Below are 10692 nucleotides of genomic sequence, written 5' to 3' on the forward strand. Positions count from 1 at the left end.
TGTCTCTGCTAGAATGTCTCACTTTCTATTTAATACTTTCTTACTATCTATCGCTGCAGCTACTGTTTTAAACTATTTACGCCTTTCAAAAAAATTTTTTATTACGAAACTTTTTTAACAGGATATTTTTCTGACCAAGTTGGGCATGTGGCCGACCTTCAATCATGGTATTTTACCATCCTGGCAGGGTCGCCATTCTCTAACATTCTGCGTGGTATCTGTTTGTTCTAAGTCGTGTCTCCCTACCACTTTCGCGCAACAACGGTCTGAGTGTGTTTTTTAGGGAATTGACTAGTTTGAACCTGGGACCTGTTGCTGGTAAGGAGACGCCAGACCACACATGACATGTAGAGTTCAGAAGAGTTCAGTGAGACTAGCGATGATATAACCAAATACTTAATGATTTCAGCGTCAGCTCCACTGCACTCCCTGTAAAAGAATCTTAATACTAACTAAATTTAGTGCAAGGGGTTCAAGGCTTTCCTATTTTTAGTTAGCTGGTAAAATAACGTCGAAAAAGCAGTTAATTTTACCATTGGAAATTTTATTCTACTCACAAAACATTGTTTATAAATTGCACTATTGATAAAAGGAAATGTTTTAATACAGGACGATAAAAACCAACTGCGTTCAACAAAAATGTGAACGAATATTCCCTGAGTGGGTTTCCAAGTTCTACAATGGATCGAGGGATGACCTATGCCATATCACATCTATAATCTAGGTTTAAATTAAGTTTCACAAAAGAGAAAACTATCAAAATGGTCTACAGTGACCCTCAATTATCTTTAATTACTTATCTAACTTGTCGTAAATTACAGTGGCTGATGTGGCTTCTCAATAACTGTATAACAGAAAAATCATCGCGTTTCAAATTTTTATTTCAAGTGGCAAATGTGAACACCATGAGCTTTAATTGACGATCGACACTAGTATTACGCAAAAAGGGGGTGTAACAGATGAGACTTCTTCAATTCTGAGTGAAGCTTTATGCGCCGTTATGCGGCATCGCGTGCGTTCATTACCTTGTCGGTGTTCGTCAGGGGGCGGCGGGCATCACAGCTCCGCTCACCTCGCCGTCTCGGAAGTAACTCTCTCCTTACCACAATTTACCGAAGTTGGTTTAAAAAAACTATCTGGCTGTGTTTTCATCTGACCAATCAGGGTCACAATGTTAACCTTAAGCTCCACCTACAAAAATTCTGTCCATCCAATGAGAAACGTTATACTTTTCTTGGTGGGGCAATGTTTTTAAAGTTTGCAACGTAACAGAGACGCGAAAAAGTCTCACGCTGGTGTGGTCCTTTTAGTGTTATCGTAAGATCTATACTGTTCTTCTGGAGGGCTCTATCTTTTAACATAGGCTGGGGGGTGTTCCTGACGTAACAGAGACGCGAAAAAGTCTCACGCTAAAACTTGCGGCTGGGGTAGCCCTTTTTGTGTTATCGTAAGATCTATACTGTTCTTCTGGAGGGCTCTAGCTGTTAACATGGGCTTGGGGGGGGTGGTCCTAGCTGTTAGCTGGCGACGTGGGTGTCCGTCCCTTATCGTAGGGCCTTCCAGCTTAACACGGTTCTCCTCTCGCTTCTGTTCTCGTTTCTCCCCTCGGAACTGCGTCTGTCTCACGGTGGGAAGGTATGACATGCATTTAGGCATTCTTGTGTTAGTCTGTGGTATTCCATTTACTCACACGTGACTCGTATTACTGTGGTCAATTTAATGTCACGATTTATTCGGAGCTATGTGACACACTACTGGATTTGCTTATCATGTCAGGGTTTTCATGGAAGGTGTTGGATTTGCCTGACACCTTACATATGAATTGCCTCGTTATTCTCTGAGAGACAAACACTGATTATTTCCATGGTATGATGACATGGAATATGTTGAAAAGTGCTCCCCTCTTAAGTTTGGCCTTTTCAGTTATCATATTTGTTGTATCTTTAAGCAACTGGATGAAAATGTATATTTCTTTCACTGCATTTATTCGCCCACATTTATTGCCTAATAAGAGGTATTTGCAGGTTATTATTTATATGTGTCGCACTATGTTTGTCATTTTATAAGTGTTTTTTAACAGCTCAGTGCTTATGATTCTTAGGTTCTCCCTTTTGTCTTATCAATTTTTTATCACAATCAGCACGATACCACATATAGATTGCTGAGTTTGATATGTCTGATATTTGAAGTCTAGTATAGTGCATCGACAACTGGTGCCCCTCGGCATGTACAGGGTGGACAAAAACTGTCTGTAAAGCTTGTAAGGCTGTAGGTGGTGCAAAAAAAAAAAAAATTGTTAAGTAAAAAATTCAGTACCTTGATACTTTTCCGAGTTAATTAGCATTGAAGTTAGGCAAACCGAACATTAGAGCGATGTAGAAATTGGACATGGAACGTTGGTAAGGATCGAACCAGAGCCAAATGTTGAGCGGTCTTATGCGCTGTTATTACGCCTTGAGAATAAATGACACTAACTCTATATGGCAGGCTGGTTGAATTTGGGCGCATAACGGCCTGATTAGCTAACTTCAGTGTCAATTAACTTGGAAACGGCGCAACGTATCGAATGTTTTCCTTAACAATTATTTCCCAGCACAACCTACCCCGCAATAGCATTACAAGCTTTCGAGGGTTTTTCTGATCATTTTGCGTAGCAGCTCTGCTCATCGTCGCACCATCTTATCACCAACACTGATCTGAAGATGGACTATTAAGACTGAAACAGGTCACCAGCAATAAAAGAAACCATCATTTCCGACAACAGACGATTATTTTCATTAAAATTGTTAACTGTCAGCTGAAACGTGCTATACATATCGATTTGCATTTCCAGATGGTTGAAAGCATTCGTTCAACGAGGCAGTGCGATATACTCCAACAGGCTCTGAATTTAGAAATTGCATATAAACAATTCTCCGTCTGTCCATGATAGTTCTGGTACTGCTTAAATAGTGTACGGAATACAGGAGAACTGGTATTTAACGGTTAGAGAAAACGTAGGGAATACGGAGGTAACTACTCTCTAGCTCCCTGTGCTTCACGCCTTTAAGGGACTAGAGCTGTCGGTTACAAAAATCTATTAATACATTTCTCTTGACAAAAAGAGCCGCTTCTATATTTAATAGGCAATTACTCAATACCAGTATTCCTAAGGACGGATTCATATACAAATCTGCATGATTTACAATATCGTCTGCTTTACTTGAGTTATAATATTTGCCAATGTACTACGATACTATTCAAGCAATCCCTAAACTTTACTGCTGTATCATAATTCCTCAGACGATCACATGTATTCCCACCCTTTTCAGATGATATACGACTCGTAAGTTATCATGAGTCATTTTTATTGGAATAAAATATTTAATTTCATGCAGTAAACCTTTTTGAAATTCAGATGAATCTCCTTCATTTGTTCCTGCACACACAGTAATAGGACAAAGATCTAACAACGCTTCAGTCAAAGATACTACAGTTTGAAAGACGGTCATTTTCTAGGAATTGAGGATATCGAACGAAACATACGTAATTACTTCACTCGTTTTTCTAAATGCTCTTTTTTAAAGTTTTTGAGATTTCCTAATTTTCTGTACCTTTCTTTTATATTACCTCATCTTTCATTTTAATGTTAGTAGAGTGGGTATATTTAAAGCTATATTTTGACTAGATGTATGTGAAATCTTATGGGACTTAACTGCTAAGGTCATCAGTCCCTTAGCTTACACAATACTTAACCTAAATTATCCTAAGGACAAACACACACACCCACGCCTGAGGGAGGACTCGAACCTCCGCCGGGACCAGCCTTACAGTCCATGACTGCAGCGCCGTAGAACGTTCGGCTAATCCCACGCGGCTTTGACTAGATCCAACTTCAAAAAATATATAAACCAGTCTTTTATTTTATTCTTTTCATTTGAGCTATTCAAAGAAAAAGATCGCCCCCGCCACTTTAAGCCCGTCTGATATTAAAATCTTAGAAATTCTCAACCTCTTCAGGCCTTTGTTTCTGTCTATACTACTGGTCTCAATGATTTACCACAGCAAATTGTGGTTATTCGATCTAACTTCGACATCAAGCTACAAAAATACTGTTCTCTGATAGTCGATCGTTTCTTAAATTCACAGACAGGATCACAAATTCGTCGGTACGATCTTATATAACAAAATCCGCAGAATTTAACTTACACTTAGGTGTACGCAGTTTCAGTAATGGTTCAGTACCTCAGGTCAACTATGATCATTGTAGGAGCAAAGTATCAACTTCACTGTCGGCCTTTGTAGCCGAGCGGTTCTAGGCGCTACAGTCCGGAACCGCGCTGCTGCTACGGCCGCAGGTTCGAATCCTGCCTCGGGTATGGATGTGTGTGATGTCTTTAGGTTAGTTAGGTTTACGTAGTTCTAAGTCTAGGGGACTGATGACCTCAGATGGTAAGTCCCATAGTGCTTAGAGCCATTTGAACCATTATCAACTTCACTGCCAACAATCTGGTAGTATATTACTACCAAACCATTTAACATCATCAAGATAGCGGCGTCTTCAGCACTTGTAACAATAGTTCAGCTTCTGTACGTGGCCGTCGCTGCATTTCAGGGCTTCTACCTGCGTCATTTTCACCACTTTATCCCTTCGAGCAGCTTTCTCCTTGTTCTAACACATCTACAACACATTTTATTTACAAGCTTTACATATGAAAGAAATAAAGTCGAAATATACAGGGTGTAACAAAATGTGCGGCACGAATCACAGGACATATTTCTCACATGTAGATGAAGAAATTATGCTATATGAGCATGGGTCTGGAAACGCTTTATTTCCATGTTACCATCATTTTCTCCAATTCGTTAGTCTTGGGAAACACACACGCATCAGCGTACAACATGCAACTCTTTCTCACAGGAGATGTTCAATATCCCCTCCGTGGGCATTGATACGTGCATGAATCCACCGTCGTAGTGAATTTAGGATTCACTGATGTATCCCTATAGTACTGCGTTTGATTTCGCAGCTTTCCACAATATGGGCACGGAGACACTGAACATCTAGTATTGGAGTTCCAAACACACGAGCTTTCAAATGCCCCAACAAATAAAAGTCGGAGAGTGTGCAGGCCAGGAAGCTAGTCCATCTGTACCTCTTCATCTGTCAACGAATTTGTTATTTAAAAGTCGACGGACATTAACACTAAAATGAGGAAGTGTCTCAACGTACGTAAGGTACATGCTTTGTTGCACAGCTAAAGGCACATCTGCCAACAGATCATGTAGAACATTCTCTACTAAATTACGATAACTTTGCCCGTGAAGCCCTACCGAATATTCACCAAATCTGCCGGACCAGACATTGACAAAAAACCGTTGTTGATGATTTGCTTCAGGAGCTGCGTGACGATTGACGTCTACCCATACGTACCGAATGCGTAAATTTACAGACCCCTGTTCATATAACATAATTTCTTCATCTACGTCTGAGAAAAGTGTCCTACAATTTGTGCCGTGCGTTTTTCTTATACCCTGTATAAACGTGTAATCATACAGGCAAAAAATATTAATCAAATCATACGAGTCTGTAACTACGGTAGTGTGACGACCTCTGCCGTGACAACGCTTAGTCTTTGAGTCGCATTACAATAGGATGTAAGTGCTGCACTGAGTGGAAGCGGTGGGCGCAAGAGAAGAATTCGTGGCTGGCTGCATCAAATCAGTCGAAAGACTGATGACCCAAAATGTATACAGAGGGTGTTCGAAAAAAAAGTGTCGAATACTTTGAGAGGTAGCAGTACTCATGGAAACAAGAAAAACAATGAACATGGGTCTGGGAACGCATACAGTTCGCAATAAACGCGCGTTTACAGGAGGTGTGCAACGTGGGGTCCATTCACGACAGAACACCAACACCCCTCTTCCCTCTGGCGTACGAATGGCGCACCCTTCGGAGTACACCCGGTGGCTGTTGTTGTACTCTATGAACAAGCGATCTTGTAGGGCCCGTACATCGTTGTTTGACGTGGTGTAGACCATTGCTTCTTGGCATAACTGAGAGTGTAGGAGATTGAGGTCTGAGGAACGAGCAGGCCACGATACGCCTCTTCCCCCTCCCCGACCTATCCAGCAGTCCTGAAATGTCTGCACCTGATGTTCGCGCACATTGTGACGGAAGTATGCTGGCGCGCCATCGCGCATGAACCACATTTGTATTCGTTGGTGCAATGGCACAGCCTCCAGCAAGGTAAGCAATACATTAATGAGAAAGACCGGATAATGCGGACCAGTTAACCTTTCTGGTAGCAGAATTGTGGTAATCTACCGCCCATACGTTGATTGATGCCCTCTTTCCTGAATTGCTTGGAGATTTACATCTGCCCATACATGCTGGTTATGGAAATTCACAACAGCATCTCTTGTGAGCCCTGCCTCACCGGTAAATAAAATCTTGGATGTAAACAGTGGCCCTGTGGCAAACTTCTGCAACAGCCATTGGCAGAACCGCCATCTACCATGATGATCCTGTGGTGTCACCGCCAGACACCACACTTGCTAGGTGGTAGCTTAAATCGGCCGCGGTCCATTAGTAAATGTCGGACCCGCGTGTCGCCACTGTGTGATCGCAGACCGAGCGCCACCACACGGCAGGTCTCGAGAGACGTACGAGAACTCGCCCCAGTTGTACGACGACGTTACTAGCGACTATACGGACGAAGCCTCTCATTTGCCGAGAGACAGAATAGCCTTCAGCTAAGTTAATGGCTACGACTTAGCAAGGCGCCATTAGCCTTACATAGTTTGATAGTTATCGTATGAAATGTCTCATCAAGAATGCTGTATTCACAACAAGGATAAATAAAAGTTAAGTATTAGAGGAGCTGCATACTTTTCTTATTAGAATTCACTACTTATCCTGTTCCAGAATTCACGCCCGTCTGCGTTAGATAGCGTGCATTTCGGCCTCCTCTATCTACAAGGTGTTGGCACATTCACCAACACATCAGATCCTGTGGCCTTAGGGCCTGAATGCGCTGTAGATGGTATGGGTACAGCAACTGTTCATGAAGTACCCCCCCCCCCCCCCCCCCGATAAGAGAGTGATACACGGCTTCTGCTGCTGCTAATCGTCGTTCCATCGAACGTAACACACGGTCCTCCATGTCAGGACCGTGCAGCGCCTCCCACTGTCAGACTTCCGAGGTGCGAGGCTACCTGTGTCCTTCTGACGATGGAGAGGTCTACCCAACAGCTTTTCAGAAGCCACTCTGCGCTGTGTATATTTTCCAGCGTAGTGGCCAGACGCTCACAGGCTACGTCCAGTTGCTAAACCATAGCAGGGTATCATATACACCATTTCGTTTGTCGAGTAGTTGGCTTCCATTGCTAACAAGTGGTGGAAGTCTACTACACAATTTATATGTACGAACACTGCAACAACAGTAATCAGCCCGCATCTCGTGGTCGTGCGGTAGCGTTCTCGCTTCCCACGCCCGGGTTCCCGGGTTCGATTCCCGGCGGGGTCAGGGATTTTCTCTGCCTCGTGATGGCTGGGTGTTGTGTGATGTCCTTAGGTTAGTTAGGTTTGAGTAGTTCTAAGTTCTAGGGGACTGATGACCATAGATGTTAAGTCCGATAGTGCTCAGAGCCATTTGAACCATTTTTTTGAACAGTAAACAAATTAGTGAATGTGCGTTTGGAAGAACGTATGACACCATGACACGTACGCAGGTTTGGAAGTACTGTAGCCGGCCGGAGTGGCCGTGCGGTTGTAGGCGCTACAGTCTGGCACCGGGCGACCGCTACGGTCGCAGGCTCGAATCCTGCCTCGGGCATGGATATGTGTGATGTCCTTAGTTAGGTTTAAGTAGTTCTAAGTTCTAGGGGACTGATGACCTCAGATGTTAAGTCCCATAGTGCTCAGAGCCATTTGAACTACACTCCTGGAAATGGAAAAAAGAACACATTGACACCGGTGTGTCAGACCCACCATACTTGCTCCGGACACTGCGAGAGGGCTGTACAAGCAATGATCACACGCACGGCACAGCAGACACACCAGGACCCGCGGTGTTGGCCGTCGAATGGCGCTAGCTGCGCAGCATTTGTGCACCGCCGCCGTCAGTGTCAGCCAGTTTGCCGTGGCATACGGAGCTCCATCGCAGTCTTTAACACTGGTAGCATGCCGCGACAGCGTGGACGTGAACCGTATGTGCAGTTGACGGACTTTGAGCGAGGGCGTATAGTGGGCATGCGGGAGGCCGGGTGGACGTACCGCCGAATTGCTCAACACGTGGGGCGTGAGGTCTCCACAGTACATCGATGTTGTCGCCAGTGGTCGGCGGATGGTGCACGTGCCCGTCGACCTGGGACCGGACCGCAGCGACGCACGGATGCACGCCAAGACCGTAGGATCCTACGCAGTGCCGTAGGGGACCGCACCGCCACTTCCCAGCAAATTAGGGCCACTGTTGCTCCTGGGGTATCGGCGAGGACCATTCGCAACCGTCTCCATGAAGCTGGGCTACGGTCCCGCACACCGTTAGGCCGTCTTCCGCTCACGCCCCAACATCGTGCAGCCCGCCTCCAGTGGTGTCGCGACAGGCGTGAATGGAGGGACGAATGGAGACGTGTCGTCTTCAGCGATGAGAGTCGCTTCTGCCTTGGTGCCGATGATGGTCGTATGCGTGTTTGGCGCCGTGCAGGTGAGCGCCACAATCAGGACTGCATACGACCGAGGCACACAGGGCCAACACCCGGCATCATGGTGTGGGGAGCGATCTCCTACACTGGCCGTACACCACTGGTGATCGTCGAGGGGACACTGAATACTGCACGGTACATCCAAACCGTCATCGAACCCATCGTTCTACCATTCCTAGACCGGCAAGGGAACTTGCTGTTCCAACAGGACAATGCACGTCTGCATGTATCCCGTGCCACCCAACGTGCTCTAGAAGGTGTAAGTCAACTACCCTGGCCAGCAAGATCTCCGGATCTGTCCCCCAATGAGCATGTTTGGGACTGGATGAAGCGTTGTCTCACGCGGTCTGCACGTCCAGCACGAACGCTGGTCCAACTGAGGCGCCAGGTGGAAATGGCATGGCAAGCCGTTCCACAGGACTACATCCAGCATCTCTACGATCGTCTCCATGGGAGAATAGCAGCCTGCATTGCTGCGAAAGGTGGATATACACTGTACTAGTGCCGACATTGTGCATGCTCTGTTGCCTGTGTCTATGTGCCTGTGGTTCTGTCAGTGTGATCATGTGATGTATCTGACCCCAGGAATGTGTCAATAAAGTTTCCCCTTCCTGGGACAATGAATTCACGGTGTTCTCATTTCAATTTCCAGGAGTGTATTTTTGAAGTACTGTAGAACGAGACACACAAACACGACGAAAACTAACGATTCGAACCACACAACTGACAGCAGACCACCTAATGGTAGGTAGAGTACTGTGAGTAAGACATCATAATACCCTGGCGACACATTTGACGGAGTGCCAATGCAACGACTGTGCTAATATTCGCAACCAAGCGTAGCGCACATCTTCCCATAAACACGTGGCTAAGTCGGAAACCATGCGTTTCCGGACCCATGTTTGTTGGAATTATTTTTCTTGTTTCTACGAGTACTACAATCTCTGATAGTATTCGACACTTATTTTTTGAACACCCTGCATATGTAAAATAAAAAATAAAACAAATGCAGTGTTCGCAGTAAAAGGATACTGTAATATCACATCTACAATGTTTCTTCCGTTTGTGAGCTGCGAATGTTTACATTACAATGAGAAATGGAGCTGGCCGCGGTGGCCAAGCGGTTCTAGGCGCTTCAGTCCGGAACCGCGCGTCTGCTATGGTCGCAGGTTCGAATTCTGCCTCGGGCATGGATGTGTGTGATGTCCTTAGGTTAGTTTAAGTAGTTCTAAGATCTAGGGGACTGATGACTTCAGTTGTTAAGTCCCGTAGTCCTCAGAGCCTTTTTTTTTTTTTTTTGAGAAATAGAAGCTCTTTTCGTTCTCTTCTCCTAGAAAGTGGAGCGCGCATTCGAGTTCTTGTCCAGTAAGAGTCGCGATTCTCTTCGGCCAATTCTCAGACAAGCTGGTAGTAGGAATGTGCGGCACCCTAACTGCGGACAAACAGGACGCTATTACCAGCTCCAGCGTCCCGAAGACCTTGGTGGGAATCTAGGCGCTGGGATCGTATCTATTTATTTCTGGGACACCACGCTTCCCCGTTTAGCGCTTGTCTCGGGTCTTTGGAATTGTTCACAGCCAGTCGTGCTGTAAATTTTCTAATTGAAATAATTTAAATGTGAATGAAATGATAATTAAATAGACACCCTAGCTGCAAGCAGGCGTTGATACACTTCACACGCACTATCCTCTGTGCCCGCGGTGGCTCAGATGGATAGAGCGTCTGCCATGTAAGCAGGAGATCCCGGGTTCGAGTCCCGGTCGGGGCACACATTTTCAACATGTCCCCAATGAAGTTTATCAACGCCTGCTTGCAGCTAGGGTGTCTATTTAATTATCATTTCATTTCGAGCAAAGCTGCATGGTCATCGATGGTAACTGTTCTTTCGGGAACAGATACTACCGTCATATATAGTTAAATGTGAATGCTAATTCCCCCCCCCCCCCCCAAGACTTACTAAAACTAAAATCAAAGCTTAACTCCGCCCGAACAGGCCTTGGAAGGCCC

General features: G+C 45.2%; 1 non-coding gene across 1 annotated transcript; it reads left to right on the top strand.

The window, feature by feature from the left end:
* Positions 1-10378: 10378 nt before the first annotated feature.
* Trnat-ugu (transfer RNA threonine (anticodon UGU)) lies at positions 10379-10453 on the top strand. Its single transcript has one exon. It is a non-coding gene; the product is annotated as a tRNA-Thr (tRNA).
* The last annotated feature ends 239 nt before the right edge of the window (positions 10454-10692 follow it).

Source organism: Schistocerca nitens, chromosome 9 (assembly GCF_023898315.1).
Source record: "Schistocerca nitens isolate TAMUIC-IGC-003100 chromosome 9, iqSchNite1.1, whole genome shotgun sequence".
Classification (NCBI taxonomy): domain Eukaryota; kingdom Metazoa; phylum Arthropoda; class Insecta; order Orthoptera; family Acrididae; genus Schistocerca; species Schistocerca nitens.